The sequence below is a fragment of the Eptatretus burgeri genome, chromosome 14, assembly GCF_056783735.1.
Source record: "Eptatretus burgeri isolate ZD-2024b chromosome 14, Ebu_testis_v1, whole genome shotgun sequence".
NCBI classification, from domain to species: Eukaryota; Metazoa; Chordata; class Myxini; order Myxiniformes; family Myxinidae; genus Eptatretus; species Eptatretus burgeri.
In genome coordinates, this window is record NC_140974.1 from 32,654,218 (window position 1) to 32,670,692 (window position 16,475).

The window sequence follows — 16,475 nt, forward strand, 5'->3', positions numbered from 1 at the left end:
ATCGTTAACTAATGTATGTTTTGTTTGTTTCTCTTTCAGAAACTGTCCAGCTGGTGATGTCACAGGATCTTTGTGTTGTTTCCTGCTTTGGTGACAATATGCCACGTCATTGCAGCTGCTTGGGTTGTAGAGGAAACTATGATGGGATGCCTTATGTAAAGGTCATATCCTTCCCAAAAGATCCTGAGGAGAGGGAGAGATGGATATTGGCAATGCCAAATGAGAAAGAAAGCTTGAGGTGCTTAAAGGAGATACATATTTGTGAGACACATTTCAATTGTGATTGGGTGTCAGTTAGGGGTGGCAAACGAGCCAAAGAACCCCCATCAATATTTCCTGGAGTACCGAAATCAGCTTTGAAGCAGGTGACCTCAGCCCCACACCCAACATCATCTTCTACGTCAGAATCAAGAGCAAAGAAGATGCAGGCAGCTGATGAGGCTGCAGACAATATCCAAGATTTTGACCACTGCTGTACTAAAATCAGCTCCTATTTTCCTGACTTTAACGTCATAAAAGACCAGGAAAACCTTTTCCTATCAAGAACTGATGCTACTGGACAAACTGTCAAGCAGTTCTTTCATTTCCAACAAGTTCACTCACCTTTTGGATTTCTATTCTTGAATAGAGTTGAGAAAGATGGCATTGAGGTGCCCAAACGACTTTTTCCATTGCAGAAGAACAGCCTGCTCTCAAAATGGTCCCAGATTAGATCCATAACTGACCAGGTAAACATCTATGAATGCACAAGCAAGGAAATTCTTCAGCTTGTAATAAGCCAGCTCTGTTGGATGACTGAGGCACACGAGCTTCCTCATTTCACCTTCCTTCTGTCGCAGCTGCATCTTATGTTCAAACCTCTTGATCGTCGCCAATTTGATACTGATACTACGATTTTCGCAATGCAGCTTCACAACATATCACCCAGTGCATACAAAAAGATTCGTCGATCCGGCTTAATCATTCTACCATCAACAAAAAAGGTAAAACAGATGCTTGCTAGTAGTCAGCAGGACTCCAACCTCAAAACCGTGTTCGACCAGCTTAAACCACAACAGCGTTTGGTCAATTTAATGTTTGACAAGGTAAAGCTGGTCGAGACATTGCGATTTTCTGGAGGGCATGTTGTAGGATATGCTCAAAATGCAGCAGCGGTGGTGAACACGAAATGCTTGCTTCACATGCTATGGTTGTTGAAGTTGCCTGCCATTTCGGTGGTCCACGCTATATTCTACGCATTTTGCCCTGCAAAAAACTAACTGCCGATCAGCTGAAGGAACTCCTTATCGAAGCTGCATCAGCTGTCGTTGGTGCTGGCGGTACTGTGATTTCTTTGATTTGTGACAATTGCAATACCAACCGCAGTGTTTATTCAAAACTTGGAGGACAAGGAAGTTGCCAAGTGCTGTCAATTCAAGAGCAATCTATGTTCTTAGTGTACGACTACATGCACATCTAAAAAAATGTTCACAACAACTGGATTACTGTTGATGGCAAGACACTCTCATTTGTCTTACTTGGATTAACTGGATATCAACTGGATTACTCAACAGCTTCCTGGAGTGATATTCAGAAGGTTTATGAGATCGACCGGGCTACTTCTATTCGCTTAACCAAGCTAACGCACACCGCTCTTTTCCCCAAGCCCCTTCAACGCCAGAGCGTATGCCAAGTGTTCAATGACAAGACTGTCGCTGCTTTAAAGACCTTCAAGGATTCACTGGGCATCAGCGAAGGCACAATCATCCTCACCCAGATAATGAGTGAGTGGTTAAAGACTATGAACATGAAAGACCGTTTCTCAGCTATCCATCTGCGCGACGAATCCAGACAGCCTTGGACAGCAGACTGTCCAAGTTTCACTAGGCTGGAGCAGGCCTGCCAAATTATATCTACCTATGCATGGCAAGGAGGTGGTGGTCGTAAGCTGAAGCTAACTCAGCAAACTGTTGAAGCCTTCACTGTGTCCACACGTAATAATGTGGATGCTGCCAAATTGCTTCTGACAGAGAAAGACTTTGACTACGTTCTTCCTGCTATATTTGCAGATGAAGCCTTGGAAAAGTTTTTTCGGCCAATCCAGGCAAAGAAGCGGTGGAAACTTCTACATTGACGTAGTTGACATTATGGCTGCAGCTAAAATTGTAAATTTGCAAACACTCATTAAGCATGACATTATGCCCAAATCTAGTTCTCATGTGATTGATTGCGACAAGAACTGTACAACTTCCATAAATCCAGATGAGCGAAGTGAATTCATTGACAAGATTACTCCTCAACACACTCAGGATCTCTTGGGGTCTGACGATGCCCTTAAGCCTAAAGTAGTTTATTTGGCCGGACACCTTGTTCATAAATATGGCGATAGCACTAGTATGGAGGAGATCATTGATGATGAAGATGGTAACGAGGTATCATCTGAGTTTCTAGATAATTTGAATAGAGGTGGAATGAGTGTGCCGACTATGTCAACCGTCTTTTTTTGTACATAATGCCTATAATTTGTATGACAAGACTAAAATGCGTTGCCGATTTCATTTTGCTGTGCTGTTATCCTCTGTAGATGCACCTTTAGCTGGTAGTAATGCTGCATGTCCTACTTTAGCTAAGATTCTATTGAAAGCTCATGTCCTCAATGTAAGTGACAAAGAAAAAGCTTTGGGATGCCTCAGGAGGCAAGAAAAGCTCTCCAACTAGTGATAGACATAGACAGTTGTAATAGGCATAGTGTTGTGACATGCATATAATGTTTATGTAATAGCGAATGCAGTGAGCTTCATACTTAACGCGTGCACATGAGAGAATAGGAAACAACAAAAAGAACACAATACCCTGGCAATTGTGAATCCGTGTCGTTGGCTATAACCATTTTGCTTCCGTTTTTTTTTTTTACTTCTGTTTTTTGTCATGGGGAATGATGCATGCCGGGAGATCATGACCGGAAGTGTTTATTTATTTATTAAATTATTTTCTTCTCAAAGTTAATTTTATATTTCCGAAAGTGATTTTTTTCATGACAGGAAGTGTTTATTTTGTATTTAACATTATCGGGAGTGATTTTGAAACTCCGGAACTTTTAATTTCTTTAGTCTTGACCAGAAGTGATTGTTTATTTATTCAATTATTTTTTTCCCAAAGTTAATTTTAATAAAGATGTCTCCCGCATCATCAAAAAATATTTTTTAATCCTGATTTACATTATTTGATCGCTGATCCCGAATCCAGGCCGAAGTAACCGGAAATTGCGTCAAAATCATCAGCTGTGCGGCGCTTACATGTACCACGGTATAGTTGGCAAGTATACAGTTGTGAACAAGTTTTATGTAAAGTCAGAAGCGAATGTAAGAAGAATTCTACGTTCGCTTCTAGGCTTTGCCTATTCCACATTACGATATATGACAATAAATATCAAAGTTTCACAGCTCTACTCACTTGCATCTTATTACAATCAGCCATCTCTCACCATTTATGAGTTACACAAAACGGGCAAAAAATGCCAAAATTCAGTAATTTGACCTTGAAATATGACCTTTTGACCTTGAAGATGACCTCAGGTGGTGTTGAAAAGGACACTATTGAACTCGCCGTCCTCAAAAACCCGTATATGGATCCCGAGATCGTGTCTCTCGCCCTTCAAGAAGTCATTTTAGCCCCGGACTCAAGTTAATCCTTCAGACTCAAGTTACAAACCCCGAGCATGGGAGGTTCCAGTCCTTTTCTATAGGAGTCTATGTATTAAACACACACCTCCAAGTCACTCAAAATATCAAATATGTCCAAATAAAACAAATGAACACTTTTTTTGCAGTCGAAACTGCTTCCAAGTTCAATTCTGGAGCTGAAATGTTGTAATTCAGTTTTAGTCCAGTGGAAATGTGAAAAAGCATGTTGTGGCATCATGATGGTTTTTTTGGTTGATTCATCATCTCTGAATCAGAATCAGCTGGGTGCTAGACTCGCACCCTTAAGGAATTTTTTTTAGAGGCGAAAAACAAAATGGCCGCCACCGACTTTGGATAAATTCTGTTTTGGGCCAAATCTTCACTTCTAATGCACTTACAAACACAATTTTGGTGTCTACTACTATGTTTTCATGGTCAAGGAATCCGATAATGATAAAATTGAAGGTGTATATATACAAGACCTGTCTCATATCTTCAAGATGGCCACCATTTTAAAATTAAAAATGGCTATTTTGCAGATCCACTGATCACTTCGAGTAAAATTGAATTTGATGAACCCTCAAATATTAATACTACGTATAATAATAGTCAATGATGGCTGAAGTAACTTACTTGCAATGATCAATGAATTGATGATTATATTGGAATACGATTTTTACACAAATATATCCGGATACATGTGGATAGTTGACTATGACTTTGGGTTATGTCTTAAAGTGAGTATGTACATATATATGATTTTGAAATTACCTTTTATTTCTAGGTAAACAAATATTAACTTTGTTGAAGATGCAATGTTCTATATTATGTTCAATCTTCGTCATGATTAGCAGCTACTGCCCTTGTCTGTTTGTTACAACAGTCTGATCCAGCATTACAACTGCAAAACATCGAACATGACATCTGTGCTGCCACACAACCACACCTCCCGGTGGAACATGGCCGGCTGGTGGAGCATCCACACTTGATCAGTTGCAGAATGGTGACTGGTGCAGCAGACACATCAGGTGGAAGTGTGGTTGGACACAACGTCGCACCGTTCTCACCTTCTTGCCATCCATACTTGATGGGATCCAAGTTCGGAGGGTCTGACTGAGTGGCTGATTTCCATATAATGACTTGATGACGAGCGCGATGTACATGTTGAACAAAGGCATCATGCGATGGGGGGCAACGACTTCAATTTCGGATCAGAGGTAATCTTGGAGTTGGCCATCTTAGACTTCCACAACTAATACCGGTGTGTGGACATATCACCTTCGACTTTGGAACCATAACAGGCAGCAATGAAGGTAGTTGCCTCAGATATCACCTTTTCCTCGTCTGCCTCCAGTTTACCAAGTCAGGTGGGATGATGTCCGCCCATTAGTACCTTCAGCGCTGTGGCCTTTCCAATGCCAAACAAATACGACAGTATCGCATCCGGTCAGAGCATGTCCAGCAGGCAGATATTTGGCGATGCTTTTGTGTTTCAGTGCTGTTTGGCGAAAGTCTACGTTCGCCCTCCCAGCACACGAACTCTCCATGCTGACAACCACAGTTATCTTTTCCTCAAGGTAGAAATGAATCAACAGGACAAAGACATCTGTATCGTCGCAGACCACTTTGATGTGTGTCACCACTGACACCTGACACAATTCTAACCAAGTGATGGATGATGATGACATCTGCTTCTTCATGGTGTTTTCAGATCCTGTCTCTGTAGAGTGGAATTGTTCCATACTTGTACTGGTGTAGAATCTTTTCCAGTGATCACCAGTTTGGTCTGGTTGTCCACAATGTGGGTCATCAGACACTGACAGATCAAATCGATCAGTTGTACTTTGTTGGAGGCCTACATTTAGGACCACTTTTTGCGCTGGAAGTGTTGTGTGCAAGTTGAGCTGATGTTTTCGACTTGAATCATGACCTGCGCGACTGGATCTCGTCATTTGTTTCGTGCTGATTTTGATGTACCTGTCCAAAATCAGGCATACGTGACAACACTCCAGGTGGTATTTGATGGTTCCCATGAAGTTGATCACATAATCCTCAACTGTACCATTTGTGTGCCAATGTACAGTCCATAACATGGCGCATCCATCGATGATGACAGCATCTGGTACACCTTGGATTCGACTTGATTGCTCAACTTGGAGTTTCGTCTTCAGGATTGCTTTCGACTGAGCCTGCATCGTACCGCTCTCATCAAACAAGGAGGCTGGGAAAGAGGACAGTTCGTAAGAGAGGACATCCTTGATATCAATATCCCTGTCTTGTTGGAGACATATGACTCGGGTGTAGATAAATTCGGTATCATATACTGGCCTTCCATCCAGCTTGATGCTCTTTTTGGCCGAAGTCATCAGGGTCACTTTCTTGGTTTGTGTCTTGTTGAAGCTTGTTGGCCATCCAGATTCAAATTCAGCCATCTGTTGTCGTCCAATCTTGAGAGAATCATCAACATTTACCTTGTCTGTCGCATGAAACATAGTAGTAGACACCAAAATTGTGTGTGTAAGTGCATTAGAAGTGAAGATTTCACCCAAAACAGAATTTATCGAAAGTCGGTGGTGGCCATTTTGTATTTCGCCTCGAAAAAAAAATCCCTCAAGGGTGCGAGTCTGGCACCCGGCTGATTCTGATTCAGGATAGCTCAGACATGATGAATCAACCAAAAAAAAAAAAAAAAAAAAAAAAAAAAAAAAAATAAAAAACTTCATAATGACGCTAAAGCACGCTTTGCCCTGAAATGGCTGTTTGGCATCCAGACTATTTACTTTAGTTCAGTTCAAGAGATTGGCACGGATCTAGCAGGTGCAGAAATGAAATAAAGCCATGAACGCTGGCATTTATAAGGATCACAATGTACCCAGCGATTTGTATGCAAGATGAACAGGCATTCGATAATATGAGTGATAGTCCAGCAGCGTAGTCTGATCAATTGTTCAAATTTGCATAAAAGCACCATTCTTGGTACACATGTAGAATAATGTATTCCGAACAATTCTAGAAATGGAGCCACCCGAGATTGTGCCTGGGTCAGCTTCGGCGACCATTTTCCAAAATGGCCGCCATTCTACTTTAGCGAAATTGGCTATATGCGCTTATTTTCTTATTGTATTGGTGGTAGATATAAGGAAAGTGTAAAATTCAGTAAATTGACCATGAAAAGGCGTATTCAAATATTATGAACCAGTATTTTTGGTAAAAAAAGCCATTATTTGATTTGTAAATTGCTGCTCTCCTGAAACTTTTCGCTGAAAAGTACCCATTATTGCCTGGAGAACAAGAGTCAAATGATATTCATCACATTCAATGGGTTTGGAATCAACAAAAAAATTGCATTATAGATTACATAGTGTTATGGCTGTGGAAATTCGCAATACACCATAAAGGTTCCTTAGATTAGCTATGCCGGTAAGTGAGTGTTCAGATAGGTCCCCACCGTTGTTTAAAGGGAATTTCTTCGTGTTCACCGGGCTGCGACTCTGAGATAGCCGTTTTTCTTTATCGATCGTTATTTTGAGCCACCATTGCCACAAACCTCCACGCAAACAACAACCGCCACCAACTATGCCACAACGCCCACCATGCTCACACCACCCCCACAACAATCACCACCATCTTCGCCACTACGTCCGCTTACAAACGCCATCCTCCGTGGACCAAGGTAAGACGGTTTCCGCGGCGGAAACCGTCCGAGAAGGATTGGCGGTACAAAAGGTCTTGTGAAGCCTGTGGGGTTTTTCCCGCAAATTTTCCCCGCGCTTGGTGTGAAGGGAAGGGGAGGGCAGCTCGCTGCCGATTGGTGGATGCACGGCGTGAGGCGGTCGGGGTGAGGGAACACCCCTTTTCGGGAACCTTCTCGAAGGGAGGCGGAGCCAGAAACGGGGAGGAGCGAAGGGCGGAGCCCCGCGCTATATAAGGCGGACCGCACGCGGGGCTTGCTCTCCTTTGGTGGTCGAGGTCAAGTTCTCTTTTGCCTGGGTCGTCGACATCATCCTCTCTGTCGGGGTCGTGCTGGATCACTCTCGTTCTTTGTCGTTGGGGTGGCCTTCGTCGTTCTTTGTCGTCGAGGTCGAGTTCTCTCCCTCCCTCTCGTCTTGGCGTTGAGCGACCTGTCGGTGAAGGCGCGGGCCGGTGGCGAGTCCGGGAGACGTCTCGGAGACGCAAACGGGAGGCGCAGCCCTGCCGGCTGTGTGCCGGACCTGCGCGTCTGGCGAGGAGTGCCGGAGAGAGCTCGCCGACCGTCACAACACGAGGGTGCAGGTAACCAGCGTTGGTCTCGTGGGCCCATTCGGTCATCCACGGCCCACGGCCTTAAAGGTTTACGAACCCCGTCTACCCCCTTGCCTATGAGGGGGGTCTTTCCTTTTGCTTTGAATGAATGTTGTCGTGGCGCCGTCTGTTAAGTAAAACTGTTAAGTGCTAGTAAATAATAATTATAGTCGGTTGTATTGCTTTCTATTTGCCTTGCTTGTAAATTGCATGACTGCCCTTGCTTGTGTTGTGTGTGTAATACGTGTGCTCTATAATAAATGTCCTTGTGTGCAACGTATCCCGTTCGTCGCGTCCTCCTTTCACCACATTGAAAGTGCCATCTTGCATCGTGGAATGAGTAGTGGGTTTTGAACGCCTGGTAAAGAGAATCGGAACCGTCGAGGTCGGCGATAACACCGCTCGGTTATCCCTGTAGCACGGAACGAATCGCTTAAGCGGTTCGTGTCCTAAGCCGACCTGCGGCATGGTGCAACCCCTCGGTAGGTTACCTGCGCGGGTATTTAGGTGTATCAACATTCGGCGATTCACCCTATTTCACGCGGGTAGAATGCGGACTGGGTTGTGGTGAGGTTAAACCCCCACCCGTGACTGGCTCCTGGCGGTAGTTCCAGGAGGGTCACAACTGAATTGTCCGTCCGGTGGGCGACGCGGCTGCCATTAGAGGTACGCGCCGATCGCACGCCAGGCGGGCCAGAATTCGTAACAACACTTTACTCTATTTTGAAAAGGGAACTGATAATCGTGATAATGAAAAACTCAGAAAATGTAGTCAAATTATTGCACACTTCACTTTGAAGCGGCTATGGTTTACTGTCTACTACCATTCTACCAGGACACATGGTACACGCATACATCAGTCTTGTACAATATGAGTTTCTGAGCTCAAGTATACTGGCTCTGGATCAAGAAGTCAACACTTTTACAAGCAATGCGACTTTGCATTTGCACATTCCAAGCTAGGCCAATATCTCAGTCTGTGTCTACTGCGTCTGTCTACTGGCATTCTACTTCACAAGCACACAGTGCAGTTCATTGCAGATTAGCCTTCTTGCATTTGCAGCGGTTTCTACAGCCTTTTTTGCAGCCGCACGACACCAGCTCGAAGCAGCTTTTTAAGCCTCAGGGAGTGTGGTCCAGAGCGGTTCGTAGGACCCATCCTCTGTTTGCCGCCAGCCCCAGCTTGTTGGTGATGGAAGCACGGGTTGAGGGACCAAGACCTGCGCCCAGACATAGCCACCCTGGAAGACTGATCTCTTCACATGCTGTTCCAAAGTATCGTCGGGAGGTGCGATGCGCTGGACGGAGTTCCTCTTGGCAAAGAGTTTCTTTCTGGCCTCGTTGACGTCCGTATATGGACTGGTGCGGTCATAGAGGAGCACCACAAACTTTTTAATGCAGTGCATTGTGTCATCCTGGATGTTGACTGGTCTGGTGGTCAGGGTCACAAGAGAATATGTCAGTTCTGGAAACGAGTTCCATGTGGCCCAGGCAGATTTCTTCCCATGCCCCACGAATGCTGATACCGTGTCACATCCGGTCATGGCATGGAAAATGGGGAGGGCACGTGCCTTCTGTGGACCGAGGGGGGCAGCGATTTCATGGGCAGGGATGCAGCAGTAGTTCTTGCCCGTTCCAAAGGCAATCAAGAGTTCATCCACGCATGGTAGTGCCTGGGCTACCACCAGCCAAAACAAAATACTTCTGAACCTGTCACTGATGCTGTGTGCAAAAATGGATTTTCCCATAAAAATGACCATTTTTCCCCAATACAATGGTTGGAAAAATAATAAATCAACAGAAATGACATTTGTATTGTTTTCCTTTGTAAATGCACATCACATGGCATATTTATCACCTCTGAGAAACCTACAAAGAGAATAACAATGACAGATATCCCATGTTGTTCAAGTAGAATGGCGGCCATTTTCCAAAATGGCCACCAAAGCTGACCAAGGCGAAATCTCGAGTGGCTCCATATCCAGAATACATTAGTCAACATATGTACCAATTTTGGTGCTTTTATGAAAAGTCAAACAATTGGTTTGCTATGCTGCAGTACCATGAGGAAAGTGAAGAAAACAGAATATATATATATATATAAATATATATAAATATATATAAATATATATAAATATATATAAATATATATAAATATATATATATATATATATATATATATATATATATATATATATATATATATATATATATATATATATATATATATATATATATATATATATAGCACTTTAGGATTAAGAAATCATTGTGGCCTGTTCAAAATCACGGCATGGTTGAGCAGACCAAAAAAACATTGGCGGCTTCAGACCCTAGCGAGATCACCCAGGATACGCCTTAAGACCCCATGTAGAGCAAGGTGGCCGACGATGTGCCTGATAAAGGATACAATTAAATAAGGCCATTATCATCTTCAAAAGGAGTGTTTTAATTAACCCAAACACCCAATTTTCACACTTGCACTTCCATGGAGTTCTGTTCGTATACATACGAAATTTCAGACTGATGGTTTCATGGTTTTGGACAAGGACAAAGACACACCTCTTCTAAACAAAGAAAGCTGCATAAAGCTACCAGGAAAATATATACAAGGTCAGGTCAGGGAGGGGAGCATGAGCCGGAGCAGCGCGTCACTGCGTCCACTTTCCGCCGGTACTTCAGGGGCCTCCCTCTGGCCATCCCCCAGGGAGATGCCTGGCCCATCCCCATCTCCTTGAGATGCTGAAAATCCTGCTGCAAGCACGAGACATGAGATCGGCCCAATGGCCTCCTTCACTCACGAGGTTCCATCGCTGAGACAATCGGGTGAGCAGGATCAGCGTCAGGAAAACGAGCTACATGTCCATACAGACGTAGCTGATGCTCACGGACGATGCAGGTAACAAATCTCATTTGATTCTCTCTCAGCAACCGCTCGTTGGACACAAAGTCTGACCAGCGACAGCCAAGCTTTCTCCGAAAAGATCTGGTACCAAAATAATTAAGTCGAAGTCCAAGTCTCACATCCCGACAGCAAGATTGGAAGCACCAAGGACTTGAAGACTCGGACTTTCGTCCTCCTGCACTGATATCGACAGCGACACACCCCATTATCCCATAAATCCATGACTCATCTGGCCCGACCCAGAAATTTATTGGCATCTGGCTCTCAGCCAAAGAGACATGAATATCAGAGCTCTCAGCAAACAGAGACAACAGAGAAAAGGAAAACAGACTACCAAGGAAAGGAATTCTCTACGTGACCTCATCATCCTCACCACAAACAGGTAGAGACAAGATGTCATTGAATGCCTGGATCTTAGTTTTAACCCAGCAAACCCGTTATCCTAGCGGCTCCGACTCCTCATTCAGGTCTTTGATGGCCCCAAAAGGATATCCAGTCTCCGCAAAGATGACTGCATCATCTGCGAAATCAAGGTCAGATATCTTGACATTCCCAAACGATGCACTGCAGCTTGATCTCTCTGAAATACTCCCCCCCCTCCCCAGAATCGAGTCCATACAAGTGCTGAAAAGTGTGGGGGGGGGAGGGGCAGTACACACCGCCGACGAACTCCAGTACCAACTGGAAATAAGTCAGAGATAGTATCACGACATCTCACAGCACTCTCAGCAACAAAGTATATTTCAGATATCAGATTGATCAGTTTTGGTGGCACCCCTACAAAGATAAAGAATCCTCCAGAGTATTTCGATTCATTTAATCAAACGATTTACAGAGATCAACATGGGCTGCAAGCATCCCCTGCCGAAACTTTAGTCTGCATTCAGTGAGGACCCGAAGAGAAAGGTTACAGTCAATCGTTGACCTCTTTGGTATAAAGCCTGACTGTTCTGGGCGCTGGTACTCAAGCAGATTGTGGCGAACCCGATCAAGAATTGTCCGAGCAAAGACCTTGCCCAGCACTGAGAGCAGCATCACCTCTCCGTAGTTGTTGCATCCTGGCAATCTCCCTTCCCTTTCCAGAGAGGGACAACATGCCACTCCTCCAGTCAGTTGGGATGATGCCTGTGTTCCAGGCAGAGCACAAACTGCATGCAATGACGTGTGTACAGCATTTCCACCAGCCTTGAGAAGTTCAGCATGGATGCCAAAGATTCAAGGAGCTTTACCCCTTTTCAACTCGTTCACCGCAGCTTGTGTTTCTACAAAACGAAGGTGGATTACAGTTGATTGGAGGGTCGGCAATAGGGAAAGCAACACCACTGACATCCAACTCAACAGCTGGTGGACCAGCCTGATTCAGCTGCTCAAAGTAACAGGCCCAGTAGGCCTTCACTTCGGACTCCTGTGTCAAGAGAGCCCACCACCCTCCACTCTAACTGCAGTACACCATGGGATGGGCTTGGAGGAACACAATGCACGAATCCCCCTGTAAACAAGACGAGAATCTCCTTACCACAGGTGAAGCTCGACCCCCTCACAGATTCTTCGCATAAAGGCCTCCTGTCCACCCTCAGCGCACATAAAGTTTTGCACCTCAACTCTCTGAACTGCTCAGTTCTGCCATTAAGCCTCACCCTGCGACTCTGGTCAATGGTATCCAGTGTCCCTTGAGATAAAATTCTTCTTCGCCCCACAGCGAGTTCCAAGACATCCACCAGCAACATCAAGGATGGTGGTCTTGAAGGCGCTACAACTCTTCAGGATTCCCCAAAGCACCCAAACCCAAAAATCTCCACTCAGCTTGATCACAAACTCCTCGGCTACCCTCTCATCTTTTAGCTTACAAACATCCAGCCTAAGCAGGGATGGTACCATTCTCCTGGATTTAATCTGCAACTTCGGAGTTGCGACCACAAGCTTGTGGTCGGTATTGAGGAACTGAGCACTCCGGTGGACTCTGCAGTTCTGGATCATCCTTCAGTGACAATCAACAAGCACATGGTCAGTTTCCTTTGCCACACCACCAGCATTGGAATACCAAGTCCAGTGTGGAGCCTGAAGGCATTGAAACCATGAACTACCCCAAGTCCATGACTTCTTGCAAAGTCAAGGAACTTAGTGCTATTCTGGCTCACAGTTCCAGACCCATGGCGACCAACACACATCTCATAACCATCCCTATCAGTTCCTGTTGATGCATTGAAATCCCCAAAGACTGGGAGAGAATCTCGCCTGGGGCACTGGTCAACCACAGACTCGAGCACGGAATAGAATGCATCCTTTGTGGTGAGATCACTCGCCTCAGTCGGAGCATATACAGAGACCAGGGAAATGACATCCAAGGAGTGATGAATCCTTAGTCTCATTATACACTTGTTCATTGGTGTTACCTCAATTATCATTGGAGTCAGCTTATTGGACACAGTTACAGCAACTCCTTGGGCATGGTAACCATCAGAGCAACCAGACCAAAAATACCCCCGAGCGGGAGTGCTGGTCATCTCTGCCAGAGGTCGAAAGTAACTCTGTGCCAGACTGGAATAGGGGCAGTTCATAAAGTACGTACGCTCTACTTCCGGGTTTCAAAACCACCCACCCCCCTCTGTATGCAGGCTAGTGACCACCCACCCACCCCCATATGCATCTCATATCTCATCACAATACTTGAAGATTACAACGAACTGTAGATTTATCTCAAATGCATCAGTAATTATTAACTACGGTAATACATCCACCCAGTAATATGGAACAATTATTGACGTCTACAGATTCAAGATCACATCGAAAATGCTCCTGTGAATGGGGATATTTTTCCCCCTCGCGATGACGACAGGCTCACCTTCATCTTCTGAAACGCTTTCATGTAGTCCGACACCACTTTCATAAAGTATGTACGCAGCCGTCGTAGCACCCACCCACTCCTGTACGCAGGCCGTACGCGGGCTTTAAACCACCCACCCCTGTATGCAGCCCGTACGCGGGCTTTAAACCACCCACCCCCCCCCCTCATACATCGCTAATCGCTTGCAAAGCCAGCAGTTCCTTATGAACCAATGTTTGTAAGCCATGACGATGCAGTCCCGAGCGGTGTAATTTACCTTTTTCTTTTAATATCACAGCACGTCATTTATGAAAATAAAAGTACAAATTGACATTCAAGACAATGTTAATGTCATAAATGAAAGTAAGTGTGCATATAAACTTGTGTTCCATTGTTTTAGTTAAATCTGACAAAAGCTTCAAATGGAATATTTGTCTCGGAGAGTTCCGGTTATTAAGTTAATACTTTTTTTTGTATGTACTTTATGAACGTCCCAAACGGGGAATCAGAGCGAAGTTTGAAGGGCTATAAAATCGGAACGAGAGCAAATTTCAAAAAAATGGCTCGTGTTGTTGTAGATAATAGTCCGTAGTATCTGAATCACGAATAACATTTGATCTCTCTTGATAAATGAGGGAGGAGATACGATTTGAAATCGACGATTTTCGCAACTTTGACAGCCTCGTGATGTTGACCTCGACCTTGAAAGTTATATCGTGCATCTCATCGACCTCTATCCATTCCACTATTGGTTATTTGTCTCCACTCGGTTTGATTGTGGACGGACGGACAGACATGGATTGTGGACGTGCGGGCGGATGGGCGGGCGGACGGACAGACGGACAGACGGACAGACGGACAGACGGACAGACGGACAGACGGACAGACGGACAGACGGACAGACGGACAGACGGACAGACGGACAGACGGACAGACGGACAGACGGACAGACGGACAGACGGACAGACGGACAGACGGACAGACGGGCGTAATTACAGACAGACGGGCGTACGGGCGGACAGACGGACAGACAGACAGACGGGCGTAATTACAGACAGACGGGCGTACGGGCGGACAGACGGACAGACAGACAGACGGGCGTAATTACAGACAGACGGGCGTACGGGCGGACAGACGGACAGACAGACAGACGGGCGTAATTACAGACAGACGGGCGGACAGACGGACAGACAGACAGACGGGCGTAATTACAGACAGACGGGCGGACAGACGGACACAGACAGACGGGCGTAATTACAGACAGACGGGCGTACGGGCGGACAGACGGACAGACAGACAGACGGGCGTAATTACAGACAGACGGGCGTACGGGCGGACAGACGGACAGACAGACAGACGGGCGTAATTACAGACAGACAGACAGACGGACAGACAGACGGGCGTACGGACGGACGGACAGACAGACGGGCGTACGGACGGACGGACAGACAGACGGGCATACGGACGGACGGACAGACAGACAGACAGACAGACAGACAGACAGACAGACAGACAGACAGACAGACAGACAGACAGACAGACAGACAGACAGACAGACAGACAGACAGACAGACAGACAGACAGACAGACAGAGACAGACGGACGTACGGACGGACGGACGGACAGACAGACGGGCATACGGACAGACAGACAGACAGACAGACAGACAGACAGAGACAGACAGACAGACGGACGGACGGACGGACGGACGGACGGACGACAGACAGACGGGCGTACAGACAGACGGCGTACGGACAGACGGCGTACGGACAGACGGACAGACTGGGGTTATTAGGTCATCTCTACTGAGATGATAGAAATGACCTAATAATAGGTGTAATCACTTGCCACTATCCGGTCTTCGAACCTCAGAGTGCTGCAATACTGATGTTCAAACGCTGGAGCTCAGGTGATAACAGACAGGTGATCATCGTCTCTTTGGGATAGGACATTCCAATCACCCACCCGAAGGGATCGCCTCAGGTTAACCCAAGGAGACTGCCGTCTGGTGAACGACACCTCTGCTCCACAATCTGACCCAGGAAGGTTACCCCGTGGTTTTTATCCTATCATCAAAGAGTGAGGGCTCCAAAAGCTTTTCCCCAATCCCATCATTCGGTTCGTTGCCCTGCGGAGGGCAGCTGCACAGGAGGTACTCTCACGGAGTAGGCTTTCAATTTTCTTTGCGTTTTGTGGAGTGAAGCGTTTTATGGTGGCCAGAGTGAAAATCCTGCCACCAACCTCCGAAAAAAAGAGGAATCTACCTGCAGGACGACGTCCACAGATAGTTGGGCATTAGATATGGATGGCCATTGGCTCACATGGAGCTCCTCCGCCGTCTGACATGTTTTCTTTTCAATCCTGCTGGGTGTCCATATCATGCACCCGCCTCACCAGAAAACCTGGTGGGGGAGACGGTTTAGTCGCTGACAACCCGACCATGAAACAGGTGAGTACAGGTTTACATGGTACCTGAAGCAAATCACAGATCTAATCTGGCCTGACAATATATACAAGGTTAGCCCTTTGCTGTTTCAAACACTACTTGGGTTCCTCCAGCAATGTTCATTTACAAGTAGCACATACATGAGAATCCCAACACCACATGCCCCATCAGCAGCCAGACCGGTTTCTTTACTTGTTGGGAAAAAAAAAAACAAAAAAAAAAACAGGCATTGATAGTGATGATTGAGGAAGAGAGAATCCACTGGATGTATAAAAGGTGATGTTTGGAAAGTCCCTGAACACACCAGCATCTCTGCATAGAAATCCAGAAGGCAACTCGATTACAGTGAATGCCAAG

At 45.6% G+C, this 16,475-nt stretch overlaps 1 protein-coding gene across 3 annotated transcripts in view; it reads right to left on the reverse strand.

Moving 5' to 3' along the window:
* The window catches only part of LOC147012915 (DISP complex protein LRCH3-like), a 160,822-nt gene that overhangs the window by 118,587 nt on the left and 25,760 nt on the right, over nucleotides 1–16,475 (reverse strand). The gene's annotated exons all lie outside the window — the stretch shown is intronic.